Below are 18,043 nucleotides of genomic sequence, written 5' to 3'. Positions count from 1 at the left end.
TGGTTAGTACTTGGATGGGAGACCGCCTGGGAATACCAGGTGCTGTAAGCATTTTGTCCACGAGGGTGTGCCCCTGCACTATTTCATCAGCAACACTGCCTTGTAGTAAGCATTTAATGATGAATTGACTAAATGCAGCTTCCTGCCTTTTTAATAGGATCAAATTTCCTTGTGTTTTCAATTAGCATCTGCCTTGTATTTATAAGACAAACAAGAATATTGTTGCTGAATGCAGCTTGTGTGTGCTTTGTGCTCCTTTGCCCTGTTCAAATGATGAAAGGAAATAAAGTTTGTATTTTATCCAACTACCTGTGGTAAAAAGTGATGGGAACAGTGTTTGTAATTTCTTCTACTTTTTCAGTGACACAAAGTTCAAGCTGCTTATCTAATTGGTGAAAATGCAATGTCTGTTTATCACACTCACTTTGACTATATATGTTGTAGCAAGAGATTGTTTCTCGCTTACGGCCATACCAGCCTGGGGGCGCTAATCCTTGATTGGAGAAGTGACGACAGGTGCGAGTAATTGAGCTGTGAGTGTTTGCTTGAGAGTGTTTGCTCGAGAGCTATTTTCGTTTCTTTTTTGGATTTTGCAATATAATTTATTGTTTTTTCATTTGGATAGGTTTTAGTTTTGTTTAGTTTTCCCCCCCTGCAGTTTTGCTGCCTGGGGGAGGTTTTTTCGCTTTCATTTTTGATTCACAATGACGGACAACATGGCAACGACAAACGGAACGGACAAAGACAACGAAAATGCGCAACGGAAGGAAAACGAAAAAGGAGGAATGAAATATGGAAAAGAATACACGGTGGCAATTGAGTTGGTGGGAGAAGAAAAGATGACGACGATGGAATTACTGCGAGCAATTAAGGAGATGTGTGGAGAGGTGGTGGGATGCCGAATGAAAGGCGAGAAGAAGTATGAAATTACGATGAAAAACGGAAAAGGTAAAGAACGGCTAATGGACGGTTTAAGGATAAAGGACACCAGGATTCTGGCGAGAGATGTGAATGTAAATGAATTGGTGGTGTCTTTTATGAATCTCCCGGTATACATCGAAGACAAAGTTATACTGGACAAGCTGAGTAGCTGGGGAGTAACGGCCGTCTCGGAGATAAGGAGGAGAGTTTGGCCTGGAACGGAGGTGGTTGACGGAACACGGTTTTGTAAAGTTAAATTTACGGAAAAAGTAAAATCATTGCCATATTCCACAAAAATTGAGACGCTGGAAGGAGCTGAATACTTCAGGGTGATCCATGACAAGCAGGTCAGAGTTTGTCGTTTGTGCATACAACCTGGGCACATAGTTAAAGATTGCCCTGAATTCAAGTGTTTCAAGTGCGGCAATCAAGGCCATTATGCGAGAGAGTGTGTCGGAGAGAAGGAAAGGAATGTTTGTGGAAGATGCAGAAAGAGATTGGCGGAGTGCAACTGTGGAGAAGTTATGACTGAAGAGGGGAGTCAAGTACTATTCGAGGAAGCAGTTGTATCATCGCAAGAAGGAGAAGAAGATGGAGGAGAGGACGTGGTGGAAGGTGGAGAGACGGAGGAAGGAAGAAGGGAGAAGAAGGAAGACCAGAAGATTAACGAAATTGGGAGCAGTATGGATTCGGAAATAAGAAGGTGGAGTTTTCAGGAGGAGAGGGGAAGTGGATTGGGGGGAAGCACGGTGGACTCACGGGTTTTGGGGGAAAGCACAGCACAAACAAGTACCTCGGGGGGTGAAGAAATGGAGAGGGTTTTAAGTTTAATGACAATAACAGAGACGGGTATGAACACGGGGAGCACAACGACGACAATATATGAGACGGAGATGAACACGGGGAGCACAACGAACATTCCAGAAACGGCGATGAACACGGGGAGCACAACGACGACTACACATGAGACGGAGATGAACATTCCAGAAACGGCGGAGAACACGGGGAGCACAACGAACATTCCAGAATCGGCGATGAACACGGGGAGCACAATGGACGAGGGTGTAAAGAAGAAAAGTTGGCTGGATGAAATGGACTTGGAGGAGATATCGGACTCGGATGATGGGGAAAAGTTTGAAAGAATGAGAGGAGGATACAGGAAGAGGAAAGCAGCGGAGGGGGGGGAGAGAAAGGGTGGAAGAGGAAAGAAACTGGATAAAAGGTAGAGGATAATGAAATTATATTTTATAATTTTATTATTTATTAGTATGGTAACAATAATGTCGATAAATGCGAATGGGTTGAGAACAATAGGAAAATTTAATAGAATAGTACACATAAAGAATTCTGATATTTTATGTATTCAAGAGACGCACTGGGATAATATGTGTGTTTTAGAAATTCAGAAAATATGGAGGGATTTTATTTATGTAAACAATGGTAGGGGGAATTCATGTGGGGTTGCAATTTTAATAAGGAAGGATGTAGTAGAAAATGTGAAGAAGATATATAATGATAATAATGGGAGGATTTTAATTTTAGATTTTGAATATATGAGTAGGGTTTTTAGGATTATAAATATTTATGCGCCGAATAATGAAATAGAGAGAAGGAATTTATTTTTAGAATTAGCGAAATGGTGCAAGGGAAACTGTATTTTAGTTGGGGATTTTAATGTAAAAATGGATAGACTAGATATGACAAGGGGAGCTATTTTTAGAAGTGACGTATCTAGGGGGGTTTTAAGGAAGATGATGGTTGAAAACAATTTAATTGATATATGGAGGGAGGAGAATCCGAATAAGAGAGAATTTTCTAGAAGGCAGGTGGTTTTAGGGGAATTGAAACAGACACGGATAGATTTGGTTTTAGTAAATGAAGGGTTAAGGAATTTTATGAAGGATATTAAATATATTTTTACAACTTTTAGTGATCATGCTGGGTTAACATTTTCGGTGGGGTTAGATAAGGAAAGGAAAGGGGGGGGAATATGGTGTATGAATGCAGTGTATCTAGGTGATGAGGAATACGGGAAACAACTTAAATCTTTGATAGAAGATGAAATGGAGGATAAGCAAAAAGGGAATGATAAGTGCAAGTGGTGGGAAAATGTTAAGGAAAAAATAAAAGTTTTTAGTATTAGATATGCAAGGAAGAAGAGGAGTAGGATGATAAGAGCAGAAAATTATTTAAGAACAAAATTGAATGAAGAAATGAAGAAATGTGATAGTGATCCTGATTATACTATTGAAAAGTTTTTAGATTTAAAAGAAAAATTGAGCAAATGTGAAATAGATAAGTGTAAGGGTGCAATTATAAGAAGTAGGGCAAAATATGTTTTAGAAGGGGAGAAATGTACGTCGTTTTTTCTTGGTTTAGAGAAAACTAAACAGATGAAATCATATATTAGTGAGATTGAAAATGTAAAGGGTGAAGTGGTAAATGATTATGTTGAGATATTAGAAACAGTACAGAATTTTTATAAGGATTTATTTAAGAAAGGGGAGGTGGATGAGGGGTGTGTAAAAGAGATTTTAAGTAGTGTGGATGTGCAAATTGGTGCTGAGGATAAGCAAATGTGTGATAGGAAGATAACAATGGATGAAGTGAAAGATGCAATTAAGGGTTTACAAATAAATAAAAGTCCTGGAGTAGATGGACTAATTGCAGAGTTTTATAAAATGTATGAAAGTATTTTAGCACCTATTTTATTAGAAGTATATCAATATTTGGAAGACAATAATACTGTTTCAGATTCCATGGTGACAGGGCTGATATCGATTTTATATAAAAATAAGGGGAGTAAATTGAAATTAGAAAATTATAGGCCAATTAGTTTATTAAACTCAGATTATAAGATTTTAGCTAAGATACTGGCAAATAGGATGAAGATGGTTTTAAATGATATTATAGCACCTACACAAAATTATACTGTGCCTGGAAGAGATATAGCAGATACCATAACTACACTTAGAGATGTGATAAATAAAATGAATAGCGATAAGATAGGGGGAATTGTTTTAAGTATAGATTTTAATAAAGCTTTTGACAGGGTGGAACATGATTTTATGTTTAGGGTACTGGAAAAGTATGGGTTTGGAAATGGAATTATAAGATGGATAAAATTATTATATAGAAAGGCTAAAAGTAGGGTTAAATGTAATGGGATTTTAACAGATTCTTTTATTCTTGAGAGATCAGTGAGACAGGGGTGCCCTTTATCAGCTTTATTGTTTGTTTTATCGGTAGAACCCTTAGCGGCATACCTTAAAAAAGATCATTTTATAAATTGTGTAGAGACTCCGCAAGGAGGTTTTAGTTTAATTCATCAATATGCAGACGATACCACAATTACAGTCAGAGATGAGGGAAGTGTTAAAAGGGTGATGGAGTGTTTTAAAGTATATGAGAAAGCCTCAGGAGCTAAAGTGAATATGGAGAAGTCAGTAATAATGTATGTTGGGAAGAATAATGAGGGGACTTTTCCTTTTAAGGTGGTAAATGATTATTTTAAGGTGTTAGGTGTGTTTTTAGGGGTGAAGGAACAAGAAGCTAGGGATCTGACATGGAGTGGGGTTATAAACAAAGTTAGGAAGGTAGTAAATATGTGGAGGGGGAGGGCTTTGAAATTAAAAGGGAAAGTAATTGTTGTAAATTCCTTGCTGATGTCAATTTTTATTCATGTCATGAACGTTTTAGATGTACCAGAATGGGTTTTATCTGAAATGAATATGATTTTAGTTGATTTTTTATGGGATGGGAAAGGAGCGAAAATTTCTTTTAAAACATTGATTGCAGGTTATGAGGAGGGGGGTTTGAAGTTGGTGGATTTAAATGTAAGGAAAAAAGCAATTAGAGTTAAAATGGTACGGAAATATTTATATGGTGAACTAGATTATGGATGGAAAAGATTTTTTAAGGAGTATTTGCAGGAGGTTGGGAGGATGGGGGACAATGGTTTATTGATGTGCATGAAAAAAGAAATGTTAAGTAATATACCATTGTTTTATAGAGAAGTGTTTGAAGCTTGGGGGGAGTTTTTACCAAATATTTATTATGAGTGTACCATTTTAGACAATATTTTAAATCAGCCAATTTTCTTAAATCCCAAGATACAATATAATAATAAGATGTTGTTTTGTAAATATTTTATGAGGGCTGGGATGAGACAGATTGGGGATATTTTATACGAGGTCATTCCAGGGTTCCTTACTGTACAAGCGATTTATGATAATGTTTGTGAAGTGGAAGATGAAATAAGCAAAACTACAGTAGATAATATGTATAAGAGAATTTTAGGGTGTATTCCTGAAGAATGGGTGCTTTTAATAAATACAGAGGTGGTTGAGAGAGCTAAGGGTTTACCGGTTTTATATTATGAAAGTAATGGGGAGAAACATGTTTTATCAGGTTTGAAAGTTAAAAAGATTTATGAAAAATGTATTTTAAGAGAGATAAAAGCTCCTGCTTCAGAAAAAGTGTGGTCTAGGGTATTTGTAAATATAGATGTAAAATCAATATGGAAGAATGTCAATGTCAAATATAATTCTATAGAATGTGAAGATAATGATTTTAAATTGAAACATAATAGGATTTTTACGAACGTGGTTTTACATCAAATAAATAGAGACATTAAAAGAGAATGTGATATTTGTGGTACGGAGGTGGAACATTTTATGCACTTTTTTATTGAATGTAGTAGATTACAAGGGTTTCATGAGTTTATAAAGGGGCTTTTAGAACAACATTGGGGAGAAGATATTGTAAATGGGATTGAGTGGAGGAGGTTGTTTCTATTTGGTATAAATGGAAAAAGCAAAGTTTTTAATATTAATTTGATGAATTTTGTTCTTAGCCATGCTAGATACGCTGTAAGACAAAGAAGGAATTTAGGACATTATGAAGGGAAAATTGTGAGTGTGGAGGTTTTATTTAAAAGTATTTTAGAGAAAGATATTGAACTAATATATAAATATGGAGGATGTAATTTTGAAAAACTGTTTGTGTGGGGGAGCACTTTTATCGAAATTGATCAAAATGGAAAACTTGCTTTTAATTATTAATTGGTTTTATTTTCTTTTCTTTTTTGATTTTGTAAAAGGATGAATTGTTCATCCTTTTTTATTATTATTGTTTGAATATTGTAAATATTATGTGTTTTTTCATAATAAAAGATAAAAAAAAAAAAAAGGTACGCCCGATCTCGTCTGATCTCGGAAGCTAAGCAGGGTCGGGCCTGGTTAGTACTTGGATGGGAGACCGCCTGGGAATACCAGGTGCTGTAAGCATTTTGTCCACGAGGGTGTGCCCCTGCACTATTTCATCAGCAACACTGCCTTGTAGTAAGCATTTAATGATGAATTGACTAAATGCAGCTTCCTGCCTTTTTAATAGGATCAAATTTCCTTGTGTTTTCAATTAGCATCTGCCTTGTATTTATAAGACAAACAAGAATATTGTTGCTGAATGCAGCTTGTGTGTGCTTTGTGCTCCTTTGCCCTGTTCAAATGATGAAAGGAAATAAAGTTTGTATTTTATCCAACTACCTGTGCTAAAAAGTGATGGGAACAGTGTTTGTAATTTCTTCTACTTTTTCAGTGACACAAAGTTCAAGCTGCTTATCTAATTGGTGAAAATGCAATGTCTGTTTATCACACTCACTTTGACTATATATGTTGTAGCAAGAGATTGTTTCTCGCTTACGGCCATACCAGCCTGGGTACGCCCGATCTCGTCTGATCTCGGAAGCTAAGCAGGGTCGGGCCTGGTTAGTACTTGGATGGGAGACCGCCTGGGAATACCAGGTGCTGTAAGCATTTTGTCCACGAGGGTGTGCCCCTGCACTATTTCATCAGCAACACTGCCTTGTAGTAAGCATTTAATGATGAATTGACTAAATGCAGCTTCCTGCCTTTTTAATAGGATCAAATTTCCTTGTGTTTTCAATTAGCATCTGCCTTGTATTTATAAGACAAACAAGAATATTGTTGCTGAATGCAGCTTGTGTGTGCTTTGTGCTCCTTTGCCCTGTTCAAATGATGAAAGGAAATAAAGTTTGTATTTTATCCAACTACCTGTGCTAAAAAGTGATGGGAACAGTGTTTGTAATTTCTTCTACTTTTTCAGTGACACAAAGTTCAAGCTGCTTATCTAATTGGTGAAAATGCAATGTCTGTTTATCACACTCACTTTGACTATATATGTTGTAGCAAGAGATTGTTTCTCGCTTACGGCCATACCAGCCTGGGTACGCCCGATCTCGTCTGATCTCGGAAGCTAAGCAGGGTCGGGCCTGGTTAGTACTTGGATGGGAGACCGCCTGGGAATACCAGGTGCTGTAAGCATTTTGTCCACGAGGGTGTGCTCTTGCACTATTTCATCAGCAACACTGCCTTGTATTAAGCATTTAATGATGAATTGACTAAATGTCTGTTTTATCACACTCACTTTGACTATATATGTTGTAGCAAGAGATTGTTTCTCGCTTACGGCCATACCAGCCTGGGTACGCCCGATCTCGTCTGATCTCGGAAGCTAAGCAGGGTCGGGCCTGGTTAGTACTTGGATGGGAGACCGCCTGGGAATACCAGGTGCTGTAAGCATTTTGTCCACGAGGGTGTGCCCCTGCACTATTTCATCAGCAACACTGCCTTGTTGTAAGCATTTAATGATGAATTGACTAAATGCAGCTTCCTGCCTTTTTAATAGGATCAAATTTCCTTGTGTTTTCAATTAGCATCTGCCTTGTATTTATAAGACAAACAAGAATATTGTTGCTGAATGCAGCTTGTGTGTGCTTTGTGCTCCTTTGCCCTGTTCAAATGATGAAAGGAAATAAAGTTTGTATTTTATCCAACTACCTGTGCTAAAAAGTGATGGGAACAGTGTTTGTAATTTCTTCTACTTTTTCAGTGACACAAAGTTCAAGCTGCTTATCTAATTGGTGAAAATGCAATGTCTGTTTATCACACTCACTTTGACTATATATGTTGTAGCAAGAGATTGTTTCTCGCTTACGGCCATACCAGCCTGGGTACGCCCGATCTCGTCTGATCTCGGAAGCTAAGCAGGGTCGGGCCTGGTTAGTACTTGGATGGGAGACCGCCTGGGAATACCAGGTGCTGTAAGCATTTTGTCCACGAGGGTGTGCTCTTGCACTATTTCATCAGCAACACTGCCTTGTATTAAGCATTTAATGATGAATTGACTAAATGTCTGTTTTATCAGACTCACTTTGACTATATATGTTGTAGCAAGAGATTGTTTCTCGCTTACGGCCATACCAGCCTGGGTACGCCCGATCTCGTCTGATCTCGGAAGCTAAGCAGGGTCGGGCCTGGTTAGTACTTGGATGGGAGACCGCCTGGGAATACCAGGTGCTGTAAGCATTTTGTCCACGAGGGTGTGCCCCTGCACTATTTCATCAGCAACACTGCCTTGTTGTAAGCATTTAATGATGAATTGACTAAATGCAGCTTCCTGCCTTTTTAATAGGATCAAATTTCCTTGTGTTTTCAATTAGCATCTGCCTTGTATTTATAAGACAAACAAGAATATTGTTGCTGAATGCAGCTTGTGTGTGCTTTGTGCTCCTTTGCCCTGTTCAAATGATGAAAGGAAATAAAGTTTGTATTTTATCCAACTACCTGTGCTAAAAAGTGATGGGAACAGTGTTTGTAATTTCTTCTACTTTTTCAGTGACACAAAGTTCAAGCTGCTTATCTAATTGGTGAAAATGCAATGTCTGTTTATCACACTCACTTTGACTATATATGTTGTAGCAAGAGATTGTTTCTCGCTTACGGCCATACCAGCCTGGGTACGCCCGATCTCGTCTGATCTCGGAAGCTAAGCAGGGTCGGGCCTGGTTAGTACTTGGATGGGAGACCGCCTGGGAATACCAGGTGCTGTAAGCATTTTGTCCACGAGGGTGTGCTCTTGCACTATTTCATCAGCAACACTGCCTTGTATTAAGCATTTAATGATGAATTGACTAAATGTCTGTTTTATCAGACTCACTTTGACTATATATGTTGTAGCAAGAGATTGTTTCTCGCTTACGGCCATACCAGCCTGGGTACGCCCGATCTCGTCTGATCTCGGAAGCTAAGCAGGGTCGGGCCTGGTTAGTACTTGGATGGGAGACCGCCTGGGAATACCAGGTGCTGTAAGCATTTTGTCCACGAGGGTGTGCCCCTGCACTATTTCATCAGCAACACTGCCTTGTTGTAAGCATTTAATGATGAATTGACTAAATGCAGCTTCCTGCCTTTTTAATAGGATCAAATTTCCTTGTGTTTTCAATTAGCATCTGCCTTGTATTTATAAGACAAACAAGAATATTGTTGCTGAATGCAGCTTGTGTGTGCTTTGTGCTCCTTTGCCCTGTTCAAATGATGAAAGGAAATAAAGTTTGTATTTTATCCAACTACCTGTGCTAAAAAGTGATGGGAACAGTGTTTGTAATTTCTTCTACTTTTTCAGTGACACAAAGTTCAAGCTGCTTATCTAATTGGTGAAAATGCAATGTCTGTTTATCACACTCACTTTGACTATATATGTTGTAGCAAGAGATTGTTTCTCGCTTACGGCCATACCAGCCTGGGTACGCCCGATCTCGTCTGATCTCGGAAGCTAAGCAGGGTCGGGCCTGGTTAGTACTTGGATGGGAGACCGCCTGGGAATACCAGGTGCTGTAAGCATTTTGTCCACGAGGGTGTGCCCCTGCACTATTTCATCAGCAACACTGCCTTGTAGTAAGCATTTAATGATGAATTGACTAAATGCAGCTTCCTGCCTTTTTAATAGGATCAAATTTCCTTGTGTTTTCAATTAGCATCTGCCTTGTATTTATAAGACAAACAAGAATATTGTTGCTGAATGCAGCTTGTGTGTGCTTTGTGCTCCTTTGCCCTGTTCAAATGATGAAAGGAAATAAAGTTTGTATTTTATCCAACTACCTGTGCTAAAAAGTGATGGGAACAGTGTTTGTAATTTCTTCTACTTTTTCAGTGACACAAAGTTCAAGCTGCTTATCTAATTGGTGAAAATGCAATGTCTGTTTATCACACTCACTTTGACTATATATGTTGTAGCAAGAGATTGTTTCTCGCTTACGGCCATACCAGCCTGGGTACGCCCGATCTCGTCTGATCTCGGAAGCTAAGCAGGGTCGGGCCTGGTTAGTACTTGGATGGGAGACCGCCTGGGAATACCAGGTGCTGTAAGCATTTTGTCCACGAGGGTGTGCCCCTGCACTATTTCATCAGCAACACTGCCTTGTAGTAAGCATTTAATGATGAATTTACTAAATGCAGCTTCCTGCCTTTTTAATAGGATCAAATTTCCTTGTGTTTTCAATTAGCATCTGCCTTGTATTTATAAGACAAACAAGAATATTGTTGCTGAATGCAGCTTGTGTGTGCTTTGTGCTCCTTTGCCCTGTTCAAATGATGAAAGGAAATAAAGTTTGTATTTTATCCAACTACCTGTGGTAAAAAGTGATGGGAACAGTGTTTGTAATTTCTTCTACTTTTTCAGTGACACAAAGTTCAAGCTGCTTATCTAATTGGTGAAAATGCAATGTCTGTTTATCACACTCACTTTGACTATATATGTTGTAGCAAGAGATTGTTTCTCGCTTACGGCCATACCAGCCTGGGTACGCCTGATCTCGTCTGATCTCGGAAGCTAAGCAGGGTCGGGCCTGGTTAGTACTTGGATGGGAGACCGCCTGGGAATACCAGGTGCTGTAAGCATTTTGTCCACGAGGGTGTGCTCTTGCACTATTTCATCAGCAACACTGCCTTGTATTAAGCATTTAATGATGAATTGACTAAATGTCTGTTTTATCAGACTCACTTTGACTATATATGTTGTAGCAAGAGATTGTTTCTCGCTTACGGCCATACCAGCCTGGGTACGCCCGATCTCGTCTGATCTCGGAAGCTAAGCAGGGTCGGGCCTGGTTAGTACTTGGATGGGAGACCGCCTGGGAATACCAGGTGCTGTAAGCATTTTGTCCACGAGGGTGTGCCCCTGCACTATTTCATCAGCAACACTGCCTTGTAGTAAGCATTTAATGATGAATTGACTAAATGCAGCTTCCTGCCTTTTTAATAGGATCAAATTTCCTTGTGTTTTCAATTAGCATCTGCCTTGTATTTATAAGACAAACAAGAATATTGTTGCTGAATGCAGCTTGTGTGTGCTTTGTGCTCCTTTGCCCTGTTCAAATGATGAAAGGAAATAAAGTTTGTATTTTATCCAACTACCTGTGCTAAAAAGTGATGGGAACAGTGTTTGTAATTTCTTCTACTTTTTCAGTGACACAAAGTTCAAGCTGCTTATCTAATTGGTGAAAATGCAATGTCTGTTTATCACACTCACTTTGACTATATATGTTGTAGCAAGAGATTGTTTCTCGCTTACGGCCATACCAGCCTGGGTACGCCCGATCTCGTCTGATCTCGGAAGCTAAGCAGGGTCGGGCCTGGTTAGTACTTGGATGGGAGACCGCCTGGGAATACCAGGTGCTGTAAGCATTTTGTCCACGAGGGTGTGCCCCTGCACTATTTCATCAGCAACACTGCCTTGTAGTAAGCATTTAATGATGAATTTACTAAATGCAGCTTCCTGCCTTTTTAATAGGATCAAATTTCCTTGTGTTTTCAATTAGCATCTGCCTTGTATTTATAAGACAAACAAGAATATTGTTGCTGAATGCAGCTTGTGTGTGCTTTGTGCTCCTTTGCCCTGTTCAAATGATGAAAGGAAATAAAGTTTGTATTTTATCCAACTACCTGTGGTAAAAAGTGATGGGAACAGTGTTTGTAATTTCTTCTACTTTTTCAGTGACACAAAGTTCAAGCTGCTTATCTAATTGGTGAAAATGCAATGTCTGTTTATCACACTCACTTTGACTATATATGTTGTAGCAAGAGATTGTTTCTCGCTTACGGCCATACCAGCCTGGGTACGCCTGATCTCGTCTGATCTCGGAAGCTAAGCAGGGTCGGGCCTGGTTAGTACTTGGATGGGAGACCGCCTGGGAATACCAGGTGCTGTAAGCATTTTGTCCACGAGGGTGTGCTCTTGCACTATTTCATCAGCAACACTGCCTTGTATTAAGCATTTAATGATGAATTGACTAAATGTCTGTTTTATCAGACTCACTTTGACTATATATGTTGTAGCAAGAGATTGTTTCTCGCTTACGGCCATACCAGCCTGGGTACGCCCGATCTCGTCTGATCTCGGAAGCTAAGCAGGGTCGGGCCTGGTTAGTACTTGGATGGGAGACCGCCTGGGAATACCAGGTGCTGTAAGCATTTTGTCCACGAGGGTGTGCCCCTGCACTATTTCATCAGCAACACTGCCTTGTAGTAAGCATTTAATGATGAATTGACTAAATGCAGCTTCCTGCCTTTTTAATAGGATCAAATTTCCTTGTGTTTTCAATTAGCATCTGCCTTGTATTTATAAGACAAACAAGAATATTGTTGCTGAATGCAGCTTGTGTGTGCTTTGTGCTCCTTTGCCCTGTTCAAATGATGAAAGGAAATAAAGTTTGTATTTTATCCAACTACCTGTGCTAAAAAGTGATGGGAACAGTGTTTGTAATTTCTTCTACTTTTTCAGTGACACAAAGTTCAAGCTGCTTATCTAATTGGTGAAAATGCAATGTCTGTTTATCACACTCACTTTGACTATATATGTTGTAGCAAGAGATTGTTTCTCGCTTACGGCCATACCAGCCTGGGTACGCCCGATCTCGTCTGATCTCGGAAGCTAAGCAGGGTCGGGCCTGGTTAGTACTTGGATGGGAGACCGCCTGGGAATACCAGGTGCTGTAAGCATTTTGTCCACGAGGGTGTGCCCCTGCACTATTTCATCAGCAACACTGCCTTGTAGTAAGCATTTAATGATGAATTGACTAAATGCAGCTTCCTGCCTTTTTAATAGGATCAAATTTCCTTGTGTTTTCAATTAGCATCTGCCTTGTATTTATAAGACAAACAAGAATATTGTTGCTGAATGCAGCTTGTGTGTGCTTTGTGCTCCTTTGCCCTGTTCAAATGATGAAAGGAAATAAAGTTTGTATTTTATCCAACTACCTGTGCTAAAAAGTGATGGGAACAGTGTTTGTAATTTCTTCTACTTTTTCAGTGACACAAAGTTCAAGCTGCTTATCTAATTGGTGAAAATGCAATGTCTGTTTATCACACTCACTTTGACTATATATGTTGTAGCAAGAGATTGTTTCTCGCTTACGGCCATACCAGCCTGGGTACGCCTGATCTCGTCTGATCTCGGAAGCTAAGCAGGGTCGGGCCTGGTTAGTACTTGGATGGGAGACCGCCTGGGAATACCAGGTGCTGTAAGCATTTTGTCCACGAGGGTGTGCTCTTGCACTATTTCATCAGCAACACTGCCTTGTATTAAGCATTTAATGATGAATTGACTAAATGTCTGTTTTATCAGACTCACTTTGACTATATATGTTGTAGCAAGAGATTGTTTCTCGCTTACGGCCATACCAGCCTGGGTACGCCCGATCTCGTCTGATCTCGGAAGCTAAGCAGGGTCGGGCCTGGTTAGTACTTGGATGGGAGACCGCCTGGGAATACCAGGTGCTGTAAGCATTTTGTCCACGAGGGTGTGCCCCTGCACTATTTCATCAGCAACACTGCCTTGTAGTAAGCATTTAATGATGAATTGACTAAATGCAGCTTCCTGCCTTTTTAATAGGATCAAATTTCCTTGTGTTTTCAATTAGCATCTGCCTTGTATTTATAAGACAAACAAGAATATTGTTGCTGAATGCAGCTTGTGTGTGCTTTGTGCTCCTTTGCCCTGTTCAAATGATGAAAGGAAATAAAGTTTGTATTTTATCCAACTACCTGTGCTAAAAAGTGATGGGAACAGTGTTTGTAATTTCTTCTACTTTTTCAGTGACACAAAGTTCAAGCTGCTTATCTAATTGGTGAAAATGCAATGTCTGTTTATCACACTCACTTTGACTATATATGTTGTAGCAAGAGATTGTTTCTCGCTTACGGCCATACCAGCCTGGGTACGCCCGATCTCGTCTGATCTCGGAAGCTAAGCAGGGTCGGGCCTGGTTAGTACTTGGATGGGAGACCGCCTGGGAATACCAGGTGCTGTAAGCATTTTGTCCACGAGGGTGTGCCCCTGCACTATTTCATCAGCAACACTGCCTTGTAGTAAGCATTTAATGATGAATTTACTAAATGCAGCTTCCTGCCTTTTTAATAGGATCAAATTTCCTTGTGTTTTCAATTAGCATCTGCCTTGTATTTATAAGACAAACAAGAATATTGTTGCTGAATGCAGCTTGTGTGTGCTTTGTGCTCCTTTGCCCTGTTCAAATGATGAAAGGAAATAAAGTTTGTATTTTATCCAACTACCTGTGGTAAAAAGTGATGGGAACAGTGTTTGTAATTTCTTCTACTTTTTCAGTGACACAAAGTTCAAGCTGCTTATCTAATTGGTGAAAATGCAATGTCTGTTTATCACACTCACTTTGACTATATATGTTGTAGCAAGAGATTGTTTCTCGCTTACGGCCATACCAGCCTGGGTACGCCTGATCTCGTCTGATCTCGGAAGCTAAGCAGGGTCGGGCCTGGTTAGTACTTGGATGGGAGACCGCCTGGGAATACCAGGTGCTGTAAGCATTTTGTCCACGAGGGTGTGCTCTTGCACTATTTCATCAGCAACACTGCCTTGTATTAAGCATTTAATGATGAATTGACTAAATGTCTGTTTTATCAGACTCACTTTGACTATATATGTTGTAGCAAGAGATTGTTTCTCGCTTACGGCCATACCAGCCTGGGTACGCCCGATCTCGTCTGATCTCGGAAGCTAAGCAGGGTCGGGCCTGGTTAGTACTTGGATGGGAGACCGCCTGGGAATACCAGGTGCTGTAAGCATTTTGTCCACGAGGGTGTGCCCCTGCACTATTTCATCAGCAACACTGCCTTGTAGTAAGCATTTAATGATGAATTGACTAAATGCAGCTTCCTGCCTTTTTAATAGGATCAAATTTCCTTGTGTTTTCAATTAGCATCTGCCTTGTATTTATAAGACAAACAAGAATATTGTTGCTGAATGCAGCTTGTGTGTGCTTTGTGCTCCTTTGCCCTGTTCAAATGATGAAAGGAAATAAAGTTTGTATTTTATCCAACTACCTGTGCTAAAAAGTGATGGGAACAGTGTTTGTAATTTCTTCTACTTTTTCAGTGACACAAAGTTCAAGCTGCTTATCTAATTGGTGAAAATGCAATGTCTGTTTATCACACTCACTTTGACTATATATGTTGTAGCAAGAGATTGTTTCTCGCTTACGGCCATACCAGCCTGGGTACGCCCGATCTCGTCTGATCTCGGAAGCTAAGCAGGGTCGGGCCTGGTTAGTACTTGGATGGGAGACCGCCTGGGAATACCAGGTGCTGTAAGCATTTTGTCCACGAGGGTGTGCCCCTGCACTATTTCATCAGCAACACTGCCTTGTAGTAAGCATTTAATGATGAATTGACTAAATGCAGCTTCCTGCCTTTTTAATAGGATCAAATTTCCTTGTGTTTTCAATTAGCATCTGCCTTGTATTTATAAGACAAACAAGAATATTGTTGCTGAATGCAGCTTGTGTGTGCTTTGTGCTCCTTTGCCCTGTTCAAATGATGAAAGGAAATAAAGTTTGTATTTTATCCAACTACCTGTGCTAAAAAGTGATGGGAACAGTGTTTGTAATTTCTTCTACTTTTTCAGTGACACAAAGTTCAAGCTGCTTATCTAATTGGTGAAAATGCAATGTCTGTTTATCACACTCACTTTGACTATATATGTTGTAGCAAGAGATTGTTTCTCGCTTACGGCCATACCAGCCTGGGTACGCCTGATCTCGTCTGATCTCGGAAGCTAAGCAGGGTCGGGCCTGGTTAGTACTTGGATGGGAGACCGCCTGGGAATACCAGGTGCTGTAAGCATTTTGTCCACGAGGGTGTGCTCTTGCACTATTTCATCAGCAACACTGCCTTGTATTAAGCATTTAATGATGAATTGACTAAATGTCTGTTTTATCAGACTCACTTTGACTATATATGTTGTAGCAAGAGATTGTTTCTCGCTTACGGCCATACCAGCCTGGGTACGCCCGATCTCGTCTGATCTCGGAAGCTAAGCAGGGTCGGGCCTGGTTAGTACTTGGATGGGAGACCGCCTGGGAATACCAGGTGCTGTAAGCATTTTGTCCACGAGGGTGTGCCCCTGCACTATTTCATCAGCAACACTGCCTTGTAGTAAGCATTTAATGATGAATTGACTAAATGCAGCTTCCTGCCTTTTTAATAGGATCAAATTTCCTTGTGTTTTCAATTAGCATCTGCCTTGTATTTATAAGACAAACAAGAATATTGTTGCTGAATGCAGCTTGTGTGTGCTTTGTGCTCCTTTGCCCTGTTCAAATGATGAAAGGAAATAAAGTTTGTATTTTATCCAACTACCTGTGCTAAAAAGTGATGGGAACAGTGTTTGTAATTTCTTCTACTTTTTCAGTGACACAAAGTTCAAGCTGCTTATCTAATTGGTGAAAATGCAATGTCTGTTTATCACACTCACTTTGACTATATATGTTGTAGCAAGAGATTGTTTCTCGCTTACGGCCATACCAGCCTGGGTACGCCCGATCTCGTCTGATCTCGGAAGCTAAGCAGGGTCGGGCCTGGTTAGTACTTGGATGGGAGACCGCCTGGGAATACCAGGTGCTGTAAGCATTTTGTCCACGAGGGTGTGCCCCTGCACTATTTCATCAGCAACACTGCCTTGTAGTAAGCATTTAATGATGAATTGACTAAATGCAGCTTCCTGCCTTTTTAATAGGATCAAATTTCCTTGTGTTTTCAATTAGCATCTGCCTTGTATTTATAAGACAAACAAGAATATTGTTGCTGAATGCAGCTTGTGTGTGCTTTGTGCTCCTTTGCCCTGTTCAAATGATGAAAGGAAATAAAGTTTGTATTTTATCCAACTACCTGTGCTAAAAAGTGATGGGAACAGTGTTTGTAATTTCTTCTACTTTTTCAGTGACACAAAGTTCAAGCTGCTTATCTAATTGGTGAAAATGCAATGTCTGTTTATCACACTCACTTTGACTATATATGTTGTAGCAAGAGATTGTTTCTCGCTTACGGCCATACCAGCCTGGGTACGCCCGATCTCGTCTGATCTCGGAAGCTAAGCAGGGTCGGGCCTGGTTAGTACTTGGATGGGAGACCGCCTGGGAATACCAGGTGCTCTAAGCATTTTGTCCACGAGGGTGTGCTCTTGCACTATTTCATCAGCAACACTGCCTTGTATTAAGCATTTAATGATGAATTGACTAAATGTCTGTTTTATCAGACTCACTTTGACTATATATGTTGTAGCAAGAGATTGTTTCTCGCTTACGGCCATACCAGCCTGGGTACGCCCGATCTCGTCTGATCTCGGAAGCTAAGCAGGGTCGGGCCTGGTTAGTACTTGGATGGGAGACCGCCTGGGAATACCAGGTGCTGTAAGCATTTTGTCCACGAGGGTGTGCCCCTGCACTATTTCATCAGCAACACTGCCTTGTAGTAAGCATTTAATGATGAATTGACTAAATGCAGCTTCCTGCCTTTTTAATAGGATCAAATTTCCTTGTGTTTTCAATTAGCATCTGCCTTGTATTTATAAGACAAACAAGAATATTGTTGCTGAATGCAGCTTGTGTGTGCTTTGTGCTCCTTTGCCCTGTTCAAATGATGAAAGGAAATAAAGTTTGTATTTTATCCAACTACCTGTGCTAAAAAGTGATGGGAACAGTGTTTGTAATTTCTTCTACTTTTTCAGTGACACAAAGTTCAAGCTGCTTATCTAATTGGTGAAAATGCAATGTCTGTTTATCACACTCACTTTGACTATATATGTTGTAGCAAGAGATTGTTTCTCGCTTACGGCCATACCAGCCTGGGTACGCCCGATCTCGTCTGATCTCGGAAGCTAAGCAGGGTCGGGCCTGGTTAGTACTTGGATGGGAGACCGCCTGGGAATACCAGGTGCTGTAAGCATTTTGTCC

The 18,043-nt window shown here is 40.1% G+C and overlaps 28 non-coding genes across 28 annotated transcripts in view; all 28 read left to right on the top strand.

The window, feature by feature from the left end:
- The window catches only part of LOC123735411 (5S ribosomal RNA), a 119-nt gene extending 68 nt beyond the window's left edge, over nucleotides 1-51 (top strand). The window contains exon 1 of the ribosomal RNA XR_006765493.2: nucleotides 1-51. This exon is cut by the window's left edge and continues 68 nt beyond it. This is a non-coding gene — a ribosomal RNA (5S ribosomal RNA).
- Nucleotides 52-6,618: 6,567 nt separating this feature from the next.
- LOC123735599 (5S ribosomal RNA) lies at nucleotides 6,619-6,737 on the top strand. Its single transcript, XR_006765682.2, has one exon. It is a non-coding gene; the product is annotated as a 5S ribosomal RNA (ribosomal RNA).
- Nucleotides 6,738-7,146: 409 nt separating this feature from the next.
- On the top strand, nucleotides 7,147-7,265 carry LOC145856346 (5S ribosomal RNA). Its single transcript, XR_014377234.1, has one exon. It is a non-coding gene; the product is annotated as a 5S ribosomal RNA (ribosomal RNA).
- Nucleotides 7,266-7,404: 139 nt separating this feature from the next.
- Nucleotides 7,405-7,523, top strand: LOC145856345 (5S ribosomal RNA). Its single transcript, XR_014377233.1, has one exon. It is a non-coding gene; the product is annotated as a 5S ribosomal RNA (ribosomal RNA).
- Nucleotides 7,524-7,932: 409 nt separating this feature from the next.
- On the top strand, nucleotides 7,933-8,051 carry LOC145856344 (5S ribosomal RNA). Its single transcript, XR_014377232.1, has one exon. It is a non-coding gene; the product is annotated as a 5S ribosomal RNA (ribosomal RNA).
- Nucleotides 8,052-8,190: 139 nt separating this feature from the next.
- Nucleotides 8,191-8,309, top strand: LOC145856343 (5S ribosomal RNA). Its single transcript, XR_014377231.1, has one exon. It is a non-coding gene; the product is annotated as a 5S ribosomal RNA (ribosomal RNA).
- A 409-nt stretch (nucleotides 8,310-8,718) lies between these two features.
- On the top strand, nucleotides 8,719-8,837 carry LOC145856342 (5S ribosomal RNA). The gene has a single exon (XR_014377230.1). It is a non-coding gene; the product is annotated as a 5S ribosomal RNA (ribosomal RNA).
- Nucleotides 8,838-8,976: 139 nt separating this feature from the next.
- On the top strand, nucleotides 8,977-9,095 carry LOC145856341 (5S ribosomal RNA). Its single transcript, XR_014377229.1, has one exon. It is a non-coding gene; the product is annotated as a 5S ribosomal RNA (ribosomal RNA).
- A 409-nt stretch (nucleotides 9,096-9,504) lies between these two features.
- Nucleotides 9,505-9,623, top strand: LOC145856340 (5S ribosomal RNA). Its single transcript, XR_014377228.1, has one exon. It is a non-coding gene; the product is annotated as a 5S ribosomal RNA (ribosomal RNA).
- Nucleotides 9,624-10,032: 409 nt separating this feature from the next.
- Nucleotides 10,033-10,151, top strand: LOC145856339 (5S ribosomal RNA). Its single transcript, XR_014377227.1, has one exon. It is a non-coding gene; the product is annotated as a 5S ribosomal RNA (ribosomal RNA).
- Nucleotides 10,152-10,560: 409 nt separating this feature from the next.
- On the top strand, nucleotides 10,561-10,679 carry LOC145882898 (5S ribosomal RNA). Its single transcript, XR_014394470.1, has one exon. It is a non-coding gene; the product is annotated as a 5S ribosomal RNA (ribosomal RNA).
- A 139-nt stretch (nucleotides 10,680-10,818) lies between these two features.
- LOC145856337 (5S ribosomal RNA) lies at nucleotides 10,819-10,937 on the top strand. The gene has a single exon (XR_014377225.1). It is a non-coding gene; the product is annotated as a 5S ribosomal RNA (ribosomal RNA).
- Nucleotides 10,938-11,346: 409 nt separating this feature from the next.
- On the top strand, nucleotides 11,347-11,465 carry LOC145856336 (5S ribosomal RNA). Its single transcript, XR_014377224.1, has one exon. It is a non-coding gene; the product is annotated as a 5S ribosomal RNA (ribosomal RNA).
- Nucleotides 11,466-11,874: 409 nt separating this feature from the next.
- Nucleotides 11,875-11,993, top strand: LOC145882897 (5S ribosomal RNA). The gene has a single exon (XR_014394469.1). It is a non-coding gene; the product is annotated as a 5S ribosomal RNA (ribosomal RNA).
- A 139-nt stretch (nucleotides 11,994-12,132) lies between these two features.
- Nucleotides 12,133-12,251, top strand: LOC145856335 (5S ribosomal RNA). The gene has a single exon (XR_014377223.1). It is a non-coding gene; the product is annotated as a 5S ribosomal RNA (ribosomal RNA).
- Nucleotides 12,252-12,660: 409 nt separating this feature from the next.
- On the top strand, nucleotides 12,661-12,779 carry LOC145856334 (5S ribosomal RNA). The gene has a single exon (XR_014377222.1). It is a non-coding gene; the product is annotated as a 5S ribosomal RNA (ribosomal RNA).
- A 409-nt stretch (nucleotides 12,780-13,188) lies between these two features.
- LOC145882896 (5S ribosomal RNA) lies at nucleotides 13,189-13,307 on the top strand. The gene has a single exon (XR_014394468.1). It is a non-coding gene; the product is annotated as a 5S ribosomal RNA (ribosomal RNA).
- Nucleotides 13,308-13,446: 139 nt separating this feature from the next.
- LOC145856333 (5S ribosomal RNA) lies at nucleotides 13,447-13,565 on the top strand. Its single transcript, XR_014377221.1, has one exon. It is a non-coding gene; the product is annotated as a 5S ribosomal RNA (ribosomal RNA).
- A 409-nt stretch (nucleotides 13,566-13,974) lies between these two features.
- Nucleotides 13,975-14,093, top strand: LOC145856332 (5S ribosomal RNA). The gene has a single exon (XR_014377220.1). It is a non-coding gene; the product is annotated as a 5S ribosomal RNA (ribosomal RNA).
- A 409-nt stretch (nucleotides 14,094-14,502) lies between these two features.
- On the top strand, nucleotides 14,503-14,621 carry LOC145882895 (5S ribosomal RNA). The gene has a single exon (XR_014394467.1). It is a non-coding gene; the product is annotated as a 5S ribosomal RNA (ribosomal RNA).
- Nucleotides 14,622-14,760: 139 nt separating this feature from the next.
- Nucleotides 14,761-14,879, top strand: LOC145856331 (5S ribosomal RNA). The gene has a single exon (XR_014377219.1). It is a non-coding gene; the product is annotated as a 5S ribosomal RNA (ribosomal RNA).
- Nucleotides 14,880-15,288: 409 nt separating this feature from the next.
- On the top strand, nucleotides 15,289-15,407 carry LOC145856330 (5S ribosomal RNA). Its single transcript, XR_014377218.1, has one exon. It is a non-coding gene; the product is annotated as a 5S ribosomal RNA (ribosomal RNA).
- A 409-nt stretch (nucleotides 15,408-15,816) lies between these two features.
- Nucleotides 15,817-15,935, top strand: LOC145882893 (5S ribosomal RNA). Its single transcript, XR_014394464.1, has one exon. It is a non-coding gene; the product is annotated as a 5S ribosomal RNA (ribosomal RNA).
- Nucleotides 15,936-16,074: 139 nt separating this feature from the next.
- On the top strand, nucleotides 16,075-16,193 carry LOC145856329 (5S ribosomal RNA). Its single transcript, XR_014377217.1, has one exon. It is a non-coding gene; the product is annotated as a 5S ribosomal RNA (ribosomal RNA).
- A 409-nt stretch (nucleotides 16,194-16,602) lies between these two features.
- On the top strand, nucleotides 16,603-16,721 carry LOC145856328 (5S ribosomal RNA). The gene has a single exon (XR_014377216.1). It is a non-coding gene; the product is annotated as a 5S ribosomal RNA (ribosomal RNA).
- Nucleotides 16,722-17,130: 409 nt separating this feature from the next.
- On the top strand, nucleotides 17,131-17,249 carry LOC145886628 (5S ribosomal RNA). The gene has a single exon (XR_014398213.1). It is a non-coding gene; the product is annotated as a 5S ribosomal RNA (ribosomal RNA).
- Nucleotides 17,250-17,388: 139 nt separating this feature from the next.
- LOC145856326 (5S ribosomal RNA) lies at nucleotides 17,389-17,507 on the top strand. Its single transcript, XR_014377214.1, has one exon. It is a non-coding gene; the product is annotated as a 5S ribosomal RNA (ribosomal RNA).
- Nucleotides 17,508-17,916: 409 nt separating this feature from the next.
- Nucleotides 17,917-18,035, top strand: LOC145856325 (5S ribosomal RNA). Its single transcript, XR_014377213.1, has one exon. It is a non-coding gene; the product is annotated as a 5S ribosomal RNA (ribosomal RNA).
- Nucleotides 18,036-18,043: the final 8 nt, after the last annotated feature.

Source organism: Salmo salar, chromosome 08 (assembly GCF_965601325.2).
Source record: "Salmo salar chromosome 08, fSalSal1, whole genome shotgun sequence".
NCBI classification, from domain to species: Eukaryota; Metazoa; Chordata; class Actinopteri; order Salmoniformes; family Salmonidae; genus Salmo; species Salmo salar.
This window is presented reverse-complemented; position numbering and strand designations above follow the sequence as displayed.